The sequence below is a fragment of the Pyxicephalus adspersus genome, chromosome 5 (assembly GCF_032062135.1).
Source record: "Pyxicephalus adspersus chromosome 5, UCB_Pads_2.0, whole genome shotgun sequence".
NCBI classification, from domain to species: domain Eukaryota; kingdom Metazoa; phylum Chordata; class Amphibia; order Anura; family Pyxicephalidae; genus Pyxicephalus; species Pyxicephalus adspersus.
This window is the reverse complement of record NC_092862.1, coordinates 76548513-76567914: the sequence shown is the minus strand read 5'-3', so window position 1 is coordinate 76567914 and position 19402 is coordinate 76548513. Positions and strand designations below refer to the sequence as shown.

Below are 19402 nucleotides of genomic sequence, written 5' to 3'. Positions count from 1 at the left end.
TTGACACTTATTGGGCCTGATTTATTATAGCTTTCCAAGGCTTCAGAGGATAAACTTTCATCAGTAAAGCTGGGTGATCCAGAAAAGCCTTTTCTTATAAAGAAAAACATATGTGCAACAAATGTGCAGCTAACATGTGCAAAAAATACATGAAGTCACCCAAAAGCATGTGGGAAAATGTGTTATGGTCTGATGAGACCCAAGTTAAACCTTTTGGCCACAATTCCAAAAAGTAATTTTTGGTGCAAAAACAACAATTTGCATCACTAAAAAAACAGCATGCCCACTGTGAAGCATGATGATGTCAATATCATGCTTTGGGGTTGCTTTTCTTCAGCTGGAACTGGGGCTCTAGTAAAGGTGGAGTGAATCATAAACAGTTTCAAACACTGTTGGCGCAAAACCTTCATGCATCTGCTAGGAAGCTGAAGATGAAAAGTAATATAACCTTTCGACCCGAACATTATCTCAAACTTATATCACATAATATCACATTAACAAATATCAAATCAACAAAAAAATGGCTTTACCAGAAGAAAATTAAAGTTTTGGAATGGCCCAGCCAGAGTCCAGACCTAAATCCAATAGAAAATCTGTAGGGTGATATGAAGAGGGCTGTGCACAAGAGATGACCTTGCAATTTGATGGATTTGGAGCACTGGCAAGGAAGAGTGGGCAAATATTACCAAGTGAACTTATGCAACCAAATTATCATATGTTTAATATTTTTTATATTTTTTTTCCCAAACGGATTTGTTTGTTTTTCAATTGAATTGTGCGGGTTATAGGTCAAATTAAAGGTGGGAAAAGTTTAGAAATGATTTATTCTGGTCCCATTTTTTACATTACAAAAACCTGGCATTTTAAAAGAGGTGTGTATATCCACTGTATGAGAGTCCTGGACAACTGCCCTAAAACAGGTACTGCACCCATTTCTGTTTCTAGTCTCGTTATTTGGTTAAGGCACCAATTAACTTATTTTTATATAGATGTTTTTGAGGGTAAAAAGGGATTTGATTTGGTATAAATCTTATGTATGTATCATGGTATACACTGGTTAGAAAAAAAGGTTAAAATTCAGAGAAGGGATCAAAGGGGTTAAAAAAGAAAGAACATAATTTACAAAGAGAGCGCACACAGCATTAACAGCTATACTTACACGTGATTACATGTGATTTTATGATTGGTCATTTTTTGCACAACCACATAATAAATAAATAATCAAGCAGGAAAAGTGTGACGTACTCATAAAGGCCACATCAGGTGTCTACATTCAGGAATTTTGGGCAAAAGGTTCCATTAAAGAGATTCTATCACCAGACCATTCACTTCATTATCAATCTTCCCATATGATTATATTTGCTTAAAATGCATTTTCTGCATGCTATTTACTTTTGAAAGTGTCAAGATCTAGAATTGAACCCAGGCCTGCTTGAGTGTCTGACAATAGCTCTTCCTACAAAGCTACCTGAAGTGCTGGATAGTTCTATCCTGATTTCACAGCCAGCCTTCCTGCTGCCCAGAATTGAGTAGCACCTCCTCTAACCTGATCTACCTGGTTACTGCCTTTGGCTTTCTTCCTGAACATGCTCCTGTCTTGCTCCTGCATTGTTAAATCTACCTGTGTACAGAACCCAGCATGTTTATTACTTTGGACTTGCTTGTTGATACAGCAGCCTACCTTTGAGCCTGTCTCCAGATTTTGACAGAAAGTCTTTCTTGTATCTGATGTTAGTCGCCCCATTAGACTCAAAGTGACATTCTATTCAATTCCACTCCTTTGTAGATACAACACTCCCAGACAGGAATGGACTGGATAGACTGGGTTTGGTGATATAGGGATTGTTAATGTGAGCAAAAGTGGGTGACAAAAATGTGTAACACATATGGCATGCCAATGTTCCACTGACCTCTATACCACATCAGAGCTTTTAGGTTTCCTTGTAGTGTGCCTCAGCTTTCTAGTCCCTCCTATATGATCTTACAGCCTTCACCTGCCAATCTATGTCCCAGCTGTATTGTGTCCCCAAAGTTTGTTCCAGCTTTACAATGCCCCTAAAATGTGTTTCATCTACCCAGTTCCCCCTACAGTGGGCCCTACATTTGGTGGTGCCCTTGTCATTTGTCCTCAATTTGTAAGATTGTAATACTGACAAGGACCACTCTGCTAACAGAGATCGGGTGTAAGGTAGCACAGGATTACTTGAGGGGCAGAGTCTAAGAGACACCAGTTCTTTACCAGGGCACCATGCAAGTGCTGATGTGCCGGTAGCCTAGGGCCACCAGGCTCTTTGCTGCTGTGTGACACCAGGTTACAACCCTCAGGGTCACCCTACCCGAAGAGAAAAGCTGGTGTGGCCTCTTTGTGAAGACAGGTGACAGGCTAATGAAGTCCAGGGCCAAGCAAAAGCTAGGGACAGGTAAGCATAGGCGGGCTTTGGGCAAAGAGCAGAGCAGGCAGCAGCAAGCGTAGTCGGGGTCTAGGCACAGGTCAGGGAGCAGACAAGTGTAGTCAAGGTGCAAGCACAGGTTCAGGCTATCAGAAATAGCCATGGAACACCACACAGAGTAGCAAGGTAGCTGGTGTACAGTCACAGCACCACAAAACTGTCCACAGACATGGGAGCCCAGGAAGTGCTGCAGGCTAACTCATGCAGAGACAGAGAGCGAGTGCCTCACTTGGCAGCTTCACAGGGTGGACACCACAGTTTGGTTCAGCAGGTAGCACCGCAGAAACTGACAGGTATTGTGTCATAGGGAAATTGTACTGACTGCTTGGAAAGAGCTGTGATTTGGAGCCATATGTAATATGTATTTTCTGCAAATATGATGCATGTGCCCACACCAATGATGGGCATTTTAATTAGCTACTCATATTACCAATAACAAATAATATAATAGCAGGCAGATTTCATATGACATGCATACAAAACCATTGACAGAAACATATTATCAACAACAACCAGATACTGATATCAATAAATTACAGATAACTACCAATGTCAGGAGGATATTTAATGATATAAAAATATTACTGGTAACAGATACAGATATTAACAACATGCAGATGTTAAAAATGATACATTGCACTTGTGCACTTATAGGCACATACTATGGTGACAGGCAGATAAGTGGAAAGTAGATATGCAACGGGAATATAAGGGGTAGAAATATAACTGGAATGCATGAATGTGTACCTATAGACACACAAGGTGCTTCCAAGGCCCATATCAGGTAAAAAAAAGTATGCTGAACATCTAGCTTGCATGTTTATTCACGTGAAAAAAAAGAATAATACTCTTTCTATTTTTGTTTTTTTTTCATCTCAGGAATGTGGTATGTTAAACTCTAGGGCGAAGATATTTTTTTTGTAATTTACCTAAGACAACTAACCTTTTCAAACAAATTTGTAACATGGGAGCAACTTTTTAATAGGCAATCCTCCCGGACATTTTATTTCTGTTCCCTTTGATAAAACCGAAACTTTGTTACCTTTCTTTCAGTCAAAGCTTTTTGTACTGTATAAAACATAAAAGAAAACACTTAGGAAAAAGAAAGATAATTTTTTCTTTCATGTAGCTAACATATAATCTACCTGGTTGTAAAGCAAAAACCCTTTTTTTTTCTTCTAGACTGGTCAATGACTTTTTCTTTATCTCCTAATTATTTTTATAAGGTAGGTTTTGATCTACAAGGTGCTTATTTTTTCTGCCACTAAGAGCCTGACAGGTATTATTTTGGATCGTGAACTTCGTCTCCTGTTTGTCGAATTTGACTTGTGTCTTGAATGTCTTGTCATTCTGTTTTGAATATTGGGCAGCAGTGCGTTTATGTGAATCTGTCTTACACACTATGTGGTTCTTCTTCAATGGCTTTATGAGTTGAAATATTCTGAGATTGTCATAACATTTTTCCCCCTATTTCTCCTGCTTACAAATGTGCTGCCGCTGGTGAGAATTCAAAATCCCTAAGCATATTTATACACTGATTAAGTAATTTAAAGCTTGCAGTGCGTCGTGTTTTGGATGTTTGGACCAATATAAACATGTCTTGTTAGAAACATGTTTTTCTCCTAGGAAATAAATCCACACATCCCTGATTCATAAACACCTCCAGTTTTTTTCTTTTCATATTCCAAAATATAAGTCTCATAATAGCAAGCCAAAGAAGAGTATGCATTATCAGCTACGTCTGTTTGGCCCATGGTTTTTGCTTTAGGGACATTACAGGTGTTCTAGGCTTTAATTTTCTTTAAAAAGAAAAAGACATTATTGGTATTACTGGTACTTCATCTCAAACACATACCCAAGGCTGAAACAATTTTTTTTATTATATGTGTAGAGATAATGTTAATTGGTATGAACATCCACGTTAATTCACATGCATCCACATAATCTATTAGAAGTACTAAAAAAGCAGGGCACTAATAAAACAATTTATTAGAAATGTAGTAAATAAACCTACTTTATAAAACAAAATAAAGTCTTATGTTTAAAAATGTAGATTTCCTACAGAGTGAAACAAAAACACTTCCATTACTGGAAGACGGCTAATCTATAATTTATTACACAAAAGCAATTTAGTAAATGCAGAATGCAAAGCTTGTATTGGCTTTTTTATTTCATGTGACACTTAAAGTTTGTTAAATTAGTCTTTGAAACGCACTTTTATTTCTGCATTGCATTCCCAGGAGAAGGAGAATATGAAATGTAGTTGTGGCATGCAGTGAAACTTTGGTACTTTAAAAAACAATGCTACTTGGTTAAATTAAAGGCTGCTCCACACTGCACAACTGGCAGAATTCACATTGTGCATATGTTATTAAAAGTTAAATGAGGCAAAAAATAAGAAATAATCTAGAAAGCAGTGCATAATCCTGGACCTTTTTTGGGTATATCTTCTCCATGGCAGTGTCTGGCAGTGTCTGGCTTTTCTTGCGTTTTAGTTGACAACAACCTATATTTTATTTATACAAATCAATCAGAATTGAATAACAAGATTTGTTTGCATAGATTTCAGTAGGGATCGCCACAAAGTTTATAGACCCTTCAAAACAAGAATTTTAAACAAGGTTCATAAACATAAATGAGAGAGAGGTAAGGTGATGTAGAGGTAGGGTGGGGACAAAGTGTTAAAAAGGCAAGGAATTGAGAATTAAGGTTCAATCGATGGTAGCACAGAGTGAGGGAAACCCTTCCCACCCGCCCACCCGTTGGGTTTTGGGGAAAGTTAGTTGGGCTGCAGTGAGGTCCTTGAAGGAAGTTGGTTTGGGTAGTGGTTTCAGTGGGGTGTGAGATCCACTTTTGGTGTGGAATCTCCAAAATGTTGTTTGAAAAATCATGGTTGGAATGGTCGTAGGATGCGCTTGCGATTAGTGGTGAAATAATTCTGGAGCTTGGTGTGGATGCGGCTGGGAGCATATCTATCACGGTGGTGCAGATGCCAAAAAAGGGTTAATGAAAAGGGGAGGACAGATAACCAAAAGATAGTGTTTAGGAGAATGTTAGGTAACTCTAGTTGTGTTTTTATTATTATTGGTAATAAATAATATAATAATAAACAGGATTTACATATCAGCAACAAATTACGCAGCGCTGTACAATAAATAGGGGTTGAAAATGACAGACAGATACAGACAGCGACACAGGAGGAGGAGAGGACCCTGCCCCTTATTGTTAATACTACGTCCTATTTGGTTTGTTAGTTGGGATATGTTATGTTAATGTTGTGATTATTTAAGAGGTTATTTAACCACCTGAGTGGTTACCCCGAGCCTAATTCGGGATAAGCAAACTTGCTGAAAGCGTTTACACTGAACCAGGTTCGGGGTAGCTAAAAATAGAAACAAGCGTTACAGTGCAATCTGATTGTCATACAACATTGTATGACAATCGGATTTCAACTGAAAAAAACACTTAGCTTGTCCCCGCAGCTCCTCTGGAGACGTATTATCTCTTCTGTCTTCATCCGTGTGCAGAATCTCTGGGGCTTCCCGGTGACGTCAGTGCAGGCGGCAAGCAGAGCGGGAAATTCAAATCATTTTGTAATGGATTAAATACAAAAAAGCTGTATTGAGTCCAATACAAATAAATCTTTACTTATAATTATATTATTTATATATATTATATAAGCTACTGTTCAGTTACATTACATTATACACTTTTTTTTTTAAATTTTGTTTTTAAGTTAATTAATAAATTTATTAAGTTTTCGACATATTTTGGTGAGTTATGCCTAAGAAGTATAGCCTACAATGTAAAATAAATTTCCATGCAAAAAAAGTGACGCTTTTTGCATGGAAATACGGAGAGAATTAGAACGCTCAGCGTTCGTGTACACATCCCTCGGCACCCGTCGACAGAGGTTGTGGCGGGAAATTCAAATATTTTGTATTAGATTCAATACAAAGTCCTGTATACAATCCAATACAAAATAATACAAAATATATTTATGTGGTTTTGTCTATAGGTATGTAAGGTTGGACTATTTTACAATTTACTACACTAGGGAGGTGTTTTAGAAAAAATATATTACTATACAGTATACCGAATTACTGCATTTTCAGTATTTTTGATTTATTTATGCATTCTTGTTTGAGCTGATTTCTTTGTTATTAAATTATTTTTTTTTATTAACCTCCCTAGCGGTGACACCGAGATTGACTCGGAGTAGAAAAAAATGGTAACCCCGAGTCACTCTCGGGGTTGGAACACCTAGGGAAGGTTAGTAAATAAAGCGCTTACCTGATCTGCCAGGGTCCCGCGCTGTCCAGCGCCGCGATCTTTGTGTTCTTTCTTCTTCCTGCTTCTGCATCCGATGAGTCACCGGGGGTGCGTGTGTACGTCCCGGCCGGGCGGGGCGGGAAATTCAAAACCCATTTGTATTGCATTCAATACAAAAGACCTGTATTGAATGCAATACATTGGATTTTTATGTGTAAAAGCAATACATTGTTTTCAAGAACATTTATTTTACAGTATGTATAATATTATGAGTATAATATGTATATTTTTTTTTAATTAATTTGTTTTTTAAATATATAGATTTTTTAATTTATTCAATTTATTGTTTTTAAATGATTTTGTGTTTCAAACTTTACTATACCCATACTATTATATTATACTGTAAAATAAATTTTCATGAAAAACAATGTACTGCTTTTAGACATATAAAACCGGAAAGAAATGAACCGCTAGGGAGGTTAAAGGTAATTATTTTTTTACATGATTGTGTGTTTCAAACTTCATTATATTCAGGATATCCACTAGACCCTTGTTCGGACATATTTCCATAAGTTACAAGTCTACAATAGAAAAAAAAATTGGCCTACGGGCCATTTAACCAAAATATGGTGTTGTGTATTTATGTTTACAAGGTAGGGGTGGGGGGATTTTACTGAATGCGGTACTCTGTCTTTCCACAAACATGATTTGGGCATTTGAAATGTCCAGCAAAAGCGTTTACTGAGTTGCTGAGAACTGAAACATTATGGTTGACATCAATGTGTAAAGAAAAAATGTCATTAGTATCTTATCAAAATAATAAATTAGAAATATATATGGACAATATTTATCATTTACCTGCCAGAAAAAAACAAATGTGTTCTTCTAAGGAATATAATACATTAATGTCATAACATTTTGTGTCACATAGTTACACATGGTAAACAAAATTACCATATCAAGCTTTTTTTACTAAAGAAATTAAGGCTATTCACAGGAATTTTAAAATACCCTGCAATGAAATTCATCAATGCAATGAAATTCACTTTGCAAAAAATGTTTCATGCATGTACCAGACTGGATGTTTGAAGTTAGCAAAGATATATCTCATTTACTAGGTTAAGTGAAAATTCTCTTGCATGTGGATAATAGTAAACAGAATTTACTGCTTCAGTTATCATCCTCATTGTGTAGTGTTTGATTTGATTGTGTATGATTTTGTAATTGCCTTATGAGAGAGATTGTCATACTTCCAGCCACAGTCTATTTTGAAATAATTAACTGCAGATGCTTATTTTTATCCAAGTCAGTTGTTATCATATGCAACTTGTTGGAACATGGAACATGTTGGCTGCTGCATGATGTAATAATAAACTCCTTGGACCCTTATACCAATTGGTGTGGTACTCGTCTTTCTATTTTCTAAGTGATTTAGTTAAGGATGTGTTTGCAAAGCCAAACCAGAGTGCTTAACATGCATATTTTTTTTATATGCTTTACAGAAGAATTTCCAGGAAAGTACTTTGCATGGTTTGTAATAAAAAGCTTTCTATGAGCTACCAAAATTTTTTTGTGTACATGTGACATCTGTAAGATTTGGCTGCAGGTGTAATAAACTTACTGAAACATGACTTGCTCAGCTAAATTGATAGTGAAAAGAAAAATTACATTCTTTTTATTCTTTTGCTGATTTCAAGCAAAAATGAAATGGAAATGGTTACAGAAAAGGCTAATGTGAAGTACCTGCTTAGCAAAATAAACATAGTTTGTCCCAGTTCTAGTAACAAGTGTAAGTCTTGCAATAACCGCAATGTTGGTATATAAGGGCAACTTTGTTTTGTAGTTTAGGTTTATAATTAAATCCTACAATATAACAGCAAGGAAATATGGCATTATATCCGGTATATTACCAGGAGAAATATGTTACATATCTTAGCCACTGGCAGACATATTCAACAGAAGCTAGGGGCCCTCTATTGAATGAGGAGTGTATATAAAAATATAAATACATTTTATTTCCTTTTGCAAAAGTCCTAATTTGATTTTCCACTTCATTTGTTAGTAAATATTGGAGGCTACCATAGGTGACCTGCTCCTGGCTGTAGTGACCAAATGGCTTTATTATTTACTTGATTATTTATTATTTACTTAATTAGGTTACTTGTATTTACTGTACTTGTACTTATCTGTCTGTGCATTACGACAGATCAATGTCAGCCATTACGACATCTGTGCATTACGACAGATGTTGTCAGCGATTCAAATATAATAATGTAAGAAGGTCAGCATGATAGCCAGGTAGCTAGTAATGTAAGAAAAGCTCAGCGTTAATGAAGTCTGTAAAACTTCATGGTGTTGCTATCTGGTACATGTTAGATCTCCCATTTAAAAAAAAGGACCTAGACTCACATGTATGTGGTTTTTGTTTTTCAGCAATGAAATTACTAAAATGAAGGCCTGCAAATGAAAAATATTCCCTTTTTATTAGGTTTATTGATCGGTAACTCAAGAAAATATATATGTTATATGTTATATATTCATATTTCTAATATCTTGGTATATGAATTAGGGTAAATGTATTTTGATATATACATGTTAATATTAAGTTAAACATGTGTAATACACTGTGTTATGATTAATTTCTTGGCCAAAAAAGTATCCTCTTGGCCAAAAAAGTGGATGGTGGGTTAGTCTTGATGCTCATTGCATTCCTGTCTTACCATGTTTGAAGTCTTATGCAATATATCAATGGAAAGAGTTCTATAAGTAATAATAATAACCTAAATAAGTTGTCTAAAAAAGTAATTTTAGAATAGAAGTGTATAATAGGTTTTACAAAGTTGTGGCATTGAGTAGATGAATGCAATACCTGAATATGGTAAGGAATTTGTTTTCTAAAATAAATTAAATTTTCAAATGGTGCAATAGTGAGTTTAGGTCAAATGTTAATGGTTTCCAGTTTGGGATAATTGACCTGTAATGTTGATATATTCTCAAATTCCTAGAACGCAAGTAAAAGATTAGGAATTGTGACCAGGTCAGTGACAAACATCAACATGTTGGTTAAAAGCATACATTTGTGTTAACAGTCTGCACAATATATTCCTTTAATATTTTAGTTTTGTGACAGATTACTCTGGCTAAATTTTTTGTCAATGGCAAAGAGGATAAGGGACAAGAAAAAAAAGATGTTAGGGTCTCTTTTATCCCAATTTCTGAATATTTAAAAAAAAAAAGTTTTTGGGGTGGTTTGAGTATATATAAATTTGAGGGTTGTAATGAGGTGTGGCTCAAAGTTGTATGACATGAATAAACCCGATACATACTTGAAAGTCCTATGTCAGTATAATGATAGCAACTAATGATGAGGTTTGGGTATGACCCTTTCAACTTTAAAGACCCATAATTTTGTTTTTTTCGTTTTATGTTTTTGTTTTATTTTACGGTTCTTTTGGGTCACCCATGACAGTGTCTGGTATCCTTTTACTTTTTTAGTTAAATTACATGAGTTATGTAATGTATGTTGCATATTTATTCTGGTCTGAGGCCTGATGTCCAGTTATGAACCCCCCTGGTCTTTGTGAACATAAGAAGTTATAAATACCAATATTCCTTTAGCATAATATTTGGTAAAGAGTATGAGGCCGTTATTGAGTATGGAGATTGACCTGTAATAAGAAACTTTGCAGGTATTTTGTTTAAGGGATCAAACTTAAGTGTTTCACTCAGCTTCCATTGCAAAAAAAAATTGTTGAGCAATTTTTAATATAATGGTGATGGGCTTAGATTTTAGCTTGTTTGTAAAAGCTATTTTTATGTTGGGTGTTTTTGACAAAACACTTGGTTTAAAGGCTTTGGGTTTAACCTTTTGGCTTACAAGGATCCCGCACAAATGCACTGGGAGTACACTTGTTACCTAATACACTATTTTTCAGCATTAGTTTGAAGCCCTAGGTAAATTCTAGGTATAGTGGGCCCAATTTATTAAATCTCTCCAGAACTTGACAACTTACACTTTTATTAGTGAACCTTGGTAATCCAGCCAACCTTGAATGGATTTCCTAATCGTAAATTGCTATTTGTTAGCAGACGTTTTTATTCCTGGACTAGAACCATTCTAGGTTTGCCGATTTCGGCTATATTTATGTTTTTTAATGCAAGCAATTTGTATTTAAACACACTTAATTATGGTTTTGTGTGCTACCAAGTTTAATTATTGAGAATGTAAAAGTTGGATTGTTGTTACAGAAGCATTGTTTATTATTTTTTATATTTTTCTACACATAATTGGATAGCTCACAAAAATGTTTTAATTTGCAATTATTTATTTTTTAATTGTAGTAGGAGGGACATCAGGAAAAATTTGTACTTAATGTACCATTATTTTTATGTCATGCCATGATCCTAACCTCTTTATTAATATAATAGTATGGTTTGGCAACAATATCCTTTAGCCAACTAGTAGGAACGTGTGCAGTAACAGTCCTATGAGCTCGGACTGCACCTTATCTGGAAGGTCTGTAATTATCCCTTTTGAAAATGAACGGTGTCTTTTATAATTCCATATCCATCTTTGATTTTACTTTTCTGGAGCTTTTTGTAGACATTTAGGGATATGGGTGAATGTTGCTGCTCTTGAAGTCAATTTCAGAGTTTCTGAATCTGTGATCTGCGTATGTTCCAGCTACAGTCAGTGAAACTATGCATTCAGACATGTTAAGCTGTGTTTGTTCCCAGGCAATACACTTTTGCTTTTCAAATATTATTCTTGTAAATGGGTATATAAGGCAAAATTGATACATGTGCACATTTGTTGTTCAACCAGTATGCATGCTAAATAATTGTTCATGTATCAACAGGTTGTTGCCCTTCAGTGCTTCCACAGGGGGAATCCTGTAATGTGGCTCATCTAATTGCATTCTGCAGGAATTTAATCTGTAAACATTTTATTGTTCATCATGATCTGCCAAGTCTTCTGCTCGTGGATCTGTTAATCAGTAAGGACGCCTGCAGGATACAAGTAAGTTGTCGAGTTCAACTAGTATATGATATTCCTGATCACTATATAAAACCTGTTACTTGTTGCTAGTTTCTCTGCACATTGTTGTCAGTTATTGCATTGTGTTAATAGGTATTTCAGATTAATGCTACTTGGCATACGTGCTTCTTTACCATGTAGCTACAATATACTCTGCAATTTATTCAAATGTATTGATTCATTTTTTATTTTTATACCTTTTTATTGGGGGAGAAGGGAATAAAATTAAAGCTTTGGTCCAATTAGATAGAGAATTTTCAAAGCAATACCATGTCATCTACAAATAAAAACATATTTTAAAACTGCAGGGAGAGGTAATACCATATCTGTCATTTGTGTGTGAATACAGCTCAAACTAGAAATAATATTTAGATAGGATTTCCACTGAACAATGAAATAAAATTTGTATGTGTTACAATGTTCCCAGGAAACCTTTTCTTATCAGTTATGAGGTTCTACTGATATTATGTTTATCTATCCTTTCTGCTGAAGACAATATTTAACTATACTTTTTAGCAGTGATTCAGTTTTCAAATCAGTTTGTTTACCCTTGTATAAACTTTTTTTTATAAAGAATACATTATTGATCAATCTGCCAACAAATATGTACTAAATTTGTACTGCTAATTTGTTATCATAATAACATATAGTAAATGTTTTTTCGCTCTATGCCTAAATAAACACTCTGTTATCAATTATATTCAATTGTCATATATATTCAGGGTTGGCATGGCTTATTTCTTTATACTGTTGTTGAAGTGAAGAACTCTCTTTATTCTACTTTTTTATATTGATGTGAAATAATGCCTTATGGATTGTTACAACTGAATTAAGGGAATTTTATCAATTAGATTTTTGGGAAAGTACTATTCAATTAACGCTTTGTCTTCAATGGTGAAATAGGTATTGATTGACATATTTATCTTAGCAAAGGACTCCAAACAATATTTATTATGTTGGTTGTATTGTTATCTGTTTTGTGTTTTATATTTATATTTTATAAAAGCTTTACATAAATCTTTATTTAAAATGGTGTCATATAAGGGAAAGCTATAATTCTAATGCACGTTTGTTTTATTATGTTTGTTAGACATGACTCCTAAAATGAACACCATATTTACCCTGCAAAAAATGTACTTTCTGTTTGCCAGAAAAAAAACTGTACTGTAAGTTAGCCCAGTCACTTAAAATAATTCACAAATAAGAATTACCTAAAAATAAACAGGTATAAATCTCCTGCAAGTCTATAAGTGGAAATGTTAGATACAAAGCAGTAAATAATTTACAGAAGAAAAATGTCTAAGTATTGATTCTAGTGCTAATGAAATATAATATATAATTCATTTTAGTAAAGAATATTTTCTTTAGAAATACTTAACAGACTGTACCATTTGCTCCTATGGAAAAAGGTTCTTGTGTCATCATTATTTTTCTGCAGTGCACTATAATGATTGCCCTTTCCTAAGCTAGTAAAGTTGCAAAAGTGCTAAAGATGCTAAAAGTGTAAAAATCTAATTTTATTAGTTTTTTTATTTATTTTAAGCTTACATTATGAACTCTAATTGGAAATCTGTAACTGTACAAACAGTGAATCTTTCTATGTAAAGCTTTGCATATAAACTGAGCACATTTTTTTTTTTATAAATTTGCTAGTGGGTATTTTTAAAACCTAAAATTCAATTTAAAATTGGTGGTAACATGTTGCTAATGATTGTTCACATATTTGTTTATTCTCATGATTTGTGGTGGTTATTTCAGCTTATTATTTTAATGATATTAATAAAGAAAACTAAATTTTTCGTTAATTGATGGTCCCACTTCTGCTGGTGATCTGGAACACAAGCTGTCATTTATAGAACACAGTTTATGAAAACAAATTTAAACCAAATATTTCTAATAAACAAGCTGCACCGCTCCCAATCAATTACCACACTCTTTCATTCATTTACAATATTAAAAATATTATTATTAATAATAATAATAATAATAATAATAATAATAATAATAGAAGATTATAAGCTCATATCAGTAGGTTATATTGCACTTTCAAGTTTGTAAAAGACTGCTTAGTAAAACATATAACTCACATCCTGTAAATCTGTCATAATACTCAATGACAGTCTAATGTAGCATTTGTGGCAAACAGTGGAGTTCATAGAAATCCAGTGGAATTCTGACATGTGTGTCATTGGCCTGATTTTTTAAAGCTCTTAAAGATTGGAGAACCTGGGTGATTCAGCAAACCTGTAATGGATTTCATGAAAATTATTTGCTATTAGCTGGGAAATGTTTTTAATGCTGCACGATTGCTGGATCACCAGGTTCTCCCTTGATAGTCTATCTTCTTCAGCCTTAGAGAGCTTTAATAAATCAGTCCTGTTGTCTTTCTTTACTTTGTGCAGTAATTGCTGTGCAGTTCCAGTTGTCTTTATTCTTTTCAGCCCATCAGGCCTCAACTGCCTTTTTATTATTTATGGAGCTGCTCCTACTCTTTCTGATAGGAGGCAGACTTAATGATGCAGAAACATCATAACTAATTAGGTTGCAGTGGTGCCATCGTGCCATCTTGAATTCACACTATTAGGCTTTGCTCTGCCTTCTGCTCAGGGCTGTCGATAAGTTGACATTGCATGCTACCTTGGCACATGTGTTTTACCAGTACATATTTATTAAGATCACATCTAGAAATGTTAAGAAAATTTAGCTCAGCATTTTATACTACTGATGCCTGGACTCTACATAATATACTACTTTTATACTTTGTTACTCACTATTTACTCATGCATTTTGCAATATACACTACTAACCCCTGCATTCTGCATTAGATGTTTCTGACCTCTGTACTCCATGTAACATGCAAAGTACTAAGTTACTACTGACTTTTTCACTCACCATTACACGCTACTGATTCTTTCACTCTGCAATACATACTAATGACCATAGCACCCTATGTAACATGCTAATTGTATACTAAGTTACTACTGACCAGCAGAATATAATGTAGTGGACATCCCATCTGCCATGTCATTATAAATACATATATATATATATATATATTCTTTCGCTCTTTTCCTTCAGAAGACAGATGGGGTGTTTTTGCACCCTATTATATTGCATGGATAATTCTATTTGCCTTAAATCAACACCATCAAAGTAAACTAACCACACATGAACAACAACAAAGGAATGCAAAAACAAGGAGAAATCTTTATTTAATACATTTTGTGCAAATGGACTGAAGTTTCAGTATAAAATATATTTTTTTTATAATTTTACCCAAGTCATAAAATCCCTCTTAAATTATATATTCACTTGCTCTTACATATCTCTAACAAAACCTGAGATATAATTTTTATTAAATTGCGAATATCGAACAACTGCATTTTTAGAAGTAAAGAAGTTTTAGAACAGTAAAATCAAGTTTGTTAATGTTATGTGAAATTGTGAAAATGTGAAATTTTGAATGATTATCTGCAAGTTTGTTCTATGCGTGTTTTCACGAAACGTGTAAAGAAAATTACCATCTAGAGCCTGCCTCATGTGTTGTGAGAACTAATGTGCTTTTCAATAAATGAAATATATATATTTATTTATATATATATATATATATATATATATATATATATATATATATACACTCTTGTACAATGTAGTTTGTAATTTGCCTTGTTTGTATTGTATAATTAAATAGACCAGAAGTGTCTGCCAGATTCAAACAAAACCCCCATAGAGGGGAATCAGCTCCTATTGTTCAGCTCCTAGGTACTTAAGACATGCAGAGGGGATGCAAAGTCAAATGGAGCAATATGGCAACCAAGGATTCCATATTTGATCAAATCTATCCAGTGAGCAGGTTGTTTTATAATTTACCAAAATCCAGTATAATTTTCAGATCATAGGGTACATAAGTAGGGAATTTGATTTCCATGCTTTTGCTGATGTTATGCAGACCGCCTATAGGATGTACGTGGAAAGTTTTTGGACAGATTTAGTAAACAGAAGATCAATTCTGCTAAACAAAGCACCTTCGGGTGTCTTGTTGATTTGTACCATTGAGGAAATAAGTGTGACAGTTTTCATCCAAAAACTCTGCTCAATAGGGTAGGACAGCCCCAAAAGCAAAGCAGGTCTTGGTAGAGTTTTACAGTTTGCTTCAATTATTAAGGAGTTCAGAGAAACTTTGGAGAGGGAATCTCGCTTCATTCCTCATGATCCCATGTATGCTAATTTAGCTGAGAGGTCAAAGAAAGCAGCAAATAAAAATGGGGATCTAGCCCTTGATATCAGCTATTGGAGGAAGCTCTCTAAGGGAGTGAAGCACAACAGAGGAAAAAATAATTTTGGTTTTTAATACACAAAGGATAGAATTTGTCTATATCTAAAATATTCTCCCCACAGAAGCTGCCATTTCCCACTGCCATTTTCAATGATAACCATGATGCAGAAAGCCTTTATTTACCCACCACCTGAATTGAACCTGAATTGAACCTTCCCAAGAAAAAACTCAGGGTTGTCCCAGAGAGGTGTAAGTATAAGGAGAGCAAATTTTAGGATTATTACTAAGTCATGGAGGGGGCCTTGACTTCTTTGAAATCCACATAATAGCTTCTGTCCAGTAAGGGACAAGCAAGAGCTTGGGGATGAACTGATGGTAAACGTGAGACTCTCATGCCTCCTTGTGATTGTTGGGCATCAAATTGCAATTACCACACCATATAAATTCCATAATTATTGTTTGAAAGTGGGAAAGAACCACAACTCTGGGTAGGTATGGGTGGGGTACAAAAAAGGTTTAACACTCTAGGCAGTACAATAATTTTGATTACAGCTATGTATCACGAGGGGGAAGAAATGGACCAGCAGTTGAGGTCTGTCAAAGTCTGCCTAAAAAGCCTGATAGATTGAGAGAAAGTTGGGGGTAACCTGGTTCTCTCAGTATTGCAGAGACCTTTCACCCCAAAAGAAGTCAAAATTCTCTTTGAGTAGAAAAATTAGGAGTGCATTAAGGTTAATGTTAAGCACTTGGGACTTGGAACAGTTTATTTGGAGACCCAATAGCCCTGCAAAACTGTCTAATAATTTGAATAGGTTTAGGAGGGTAACTAATGGGAACGAGATATACATAAGTATGTCATCTGCAAACAAAGCACTCTTGTGTTCCACCAAGCCACATTGAATACCCTTGCTATCTGGGTTGAAGTAAATTGCTATCGCTAAGGGCTCTATTGCTAAAGCAAATAGTATAGGGGACAGGTAGCAGCCTTGCCTGGTGGCTATTTTTATTATCTGGAATGAGCAAATGGCCTTCCCTGATGAAGATTAAATAATCAGCCCAGTGAAAAACCAAATCGGAGCCAAGTAAACGTTAGAAAATCCATTTGGTCCAGGGGGACTCCCCGTTTAATGCAATTTAAGAACTAAAAGTTTTCTCAGAGTGGTTAAAGGCATCCCCAATAAACCATTGTGTCTCGTATTCAATCGGAGGATGGAGACCTCTAAGAACTGCCATAGGCTAAGGCAAGGGTAACGACTTCCTGTATAGCTTGCTTTAGAAGGTCTCAAATTCAGATAAAATAAGCTCAGTATTTTGTGTCAAATCTTTAAATTTAATTTTCAGGAATGCATGTACCTTAGGTTAGCTAATAGTCCATCAGGTTTATCACCCAAAGGGAAAAATTTGTCGGCTTATTAGCTGCAGATTAATTTCTCTGTGTAAATACTCAATTAGAGGATGTAAATCCAATTGTGGGTTTCATGTGTTTAAGGTCATGGTAGTGTTTGAGTTTGGAATCAACAAATTGATTATGAGATTTCTTAAGGCAGTGGCTATTTTAATTATTTCCGCCCAGATGGTCAAATTTAATTAATGATGGGAGCAAAATGCAAGCCCATAATCAATTTTTCAAGTTCAGAATGGACCAATGGATCACTCAGTAAACTATCATTTAGTTTCCAATGAAAGTATGAGGTCTTCATAATCAGACCATGAAGTTGCAACAACAGTGGACTTTGATCCAACCAGGTGGTGAATAAGAGTACTGTTTATGGGCAGCAGAATAGTGTGTATAGTCTCTAGAAGATGAGTTGTGCTCTCTCCAGATATCAATCAAATCATACTGTTTATCATAATCTTTTGGGTGCCTATAGCTGGGCCTGCTAGTTTTGTCCAGAATCTGATCTAAAGCTAGGTTAAAGTCCCCAAATAGCAAAAGAATCCCTTGAGTTTTGAGCATGACAGTGGAGAAAAGGATTATTAAAAATGGCAATTTGACCCTCATTGGAGTTGTAGTAGAATATTACAAAAACAGTGTGACCCTTAACCCCCTAAGCGCTAAGCCCGTAATTTCTCGCACTAAATATTTTGGCTCTTTTGGTTAAGCCCGTATTTTTTCGCCTACACTAAAATCCCCACTTACCTGGTCCCGCTGTGCTAATCCAGCGTCGGGTCCATGTTCCAGCGTCGTCCTCCAGCGTCGGGTGTCCCTCTCCTTAAAAGAAAAAGCCGGCCGGCTTAGAGGAGAAAGCCAGCTGGCTTTCTTTTCTAAGCCAGCCGGCTTCCTCTCCCTCCTGTCCCTGTCCCTATCCCTGTGCCTGTCACTGTCCAGCGTCGATCGCTGGACAAAAAAAAAATACTCACCTTCTCCCTCCGCTCCTCCGGACACGTCTGTCCTCTTCTGTGTTCAGCCGGCGAGTGCAGAGACGATCACCGGGGTTCCCCGGTGACGTCGCTGCGTGCGTCGGCGCGGGAGGGAGGCGGGGCGGCAAATTCAAAATTTTGCATTGAGTTCCTTTGTATTGAACTCAATACAAAAAAGCTGTGAGTTCAATACAAAGAAATCCTTATATAATATATATATAATTGTATTATATATATATTATATAAGCTACTGTACATTACATTTTACACTTTTTTTTTTTTTTACTTTTTTTAGTTTTTTTTAAAGATTTTTTTTTTTTTATGTTTTTTTTATGTTTTATAAAAAAAAATTTAATTATTAAATTTATAAAATTTTGGACATATTTTGGTGAGTTATGCGGTAATTCGGTGAATTAGAGCCTACAATCCAAAATAAATTTCCATGCAAAAAATGTAACACTTTTTGCATGGAAGTTTGGAAAGAATTAGAATACCCGGCATTTGCGTACGCGTCCCTCGGCGATTCCTGATGATGCGCGTGCGTGCGCCCGTCGATGAGGGTCGTAGCGGAAAATTCTAATTTTTTGTATTGGATTTAATACAAAGTCCTGTATCCAATCCAATACAAAATAATAGAAAATATATTTATGTGGTTTTGTCTATAGGTATGTGACGGACACTAGGGAGGTGTTTTAGAAAAATATATTACTATACATTATACCGAATTATCGCATTTTCAGTATTTTTCATTTATTTATGTGTTCTTGTTTAAGCTGATTTTTGTGTTTTTCCTTTAATTTTATTAAAAGTTTTTTTTTTTTTTTTACATGATTGTGTGTTTCAAACATTTTTTATATTCATGATATCTACTAGAACCCTATTCGGACATATTTCTGTAAGTTACAGGTCTACAATTTAAAAAAAAAATTTCATGAAAACCGGTGACGCTTTTGGAACAGAAATCTAGAAATCAGTGTAACGCTCAGGTGGTTAATGAAACCCATT

The 19402-nt window shown here is 35.1% G+C and overlaps 1 protein-coding gene across 6 annotated transcripts in view; it reads left to right on the top strand.

Annotated features, from left to right (window-relative positions):
• LOC140331146 (poly(rC)-binding protein 3-like) overlaps positions 1-19402 on the top strand; it is a 430678-nt gene that overhangs the window by 196874 nt on the left and 214402 nt on the right. For all 6 annotated transcript variants that reach the window (XM_072411907.1, XM_072411900.1, XM_072411901.1 and 3 more), the window contains exon 4: positions 11582-11742. The gene's annotated coding sequence lies outside the window, so the exon portion shown is untranslated. The remainder of the gene's footprint in view (positions 1-11581; positions 11743-19402) is intronic.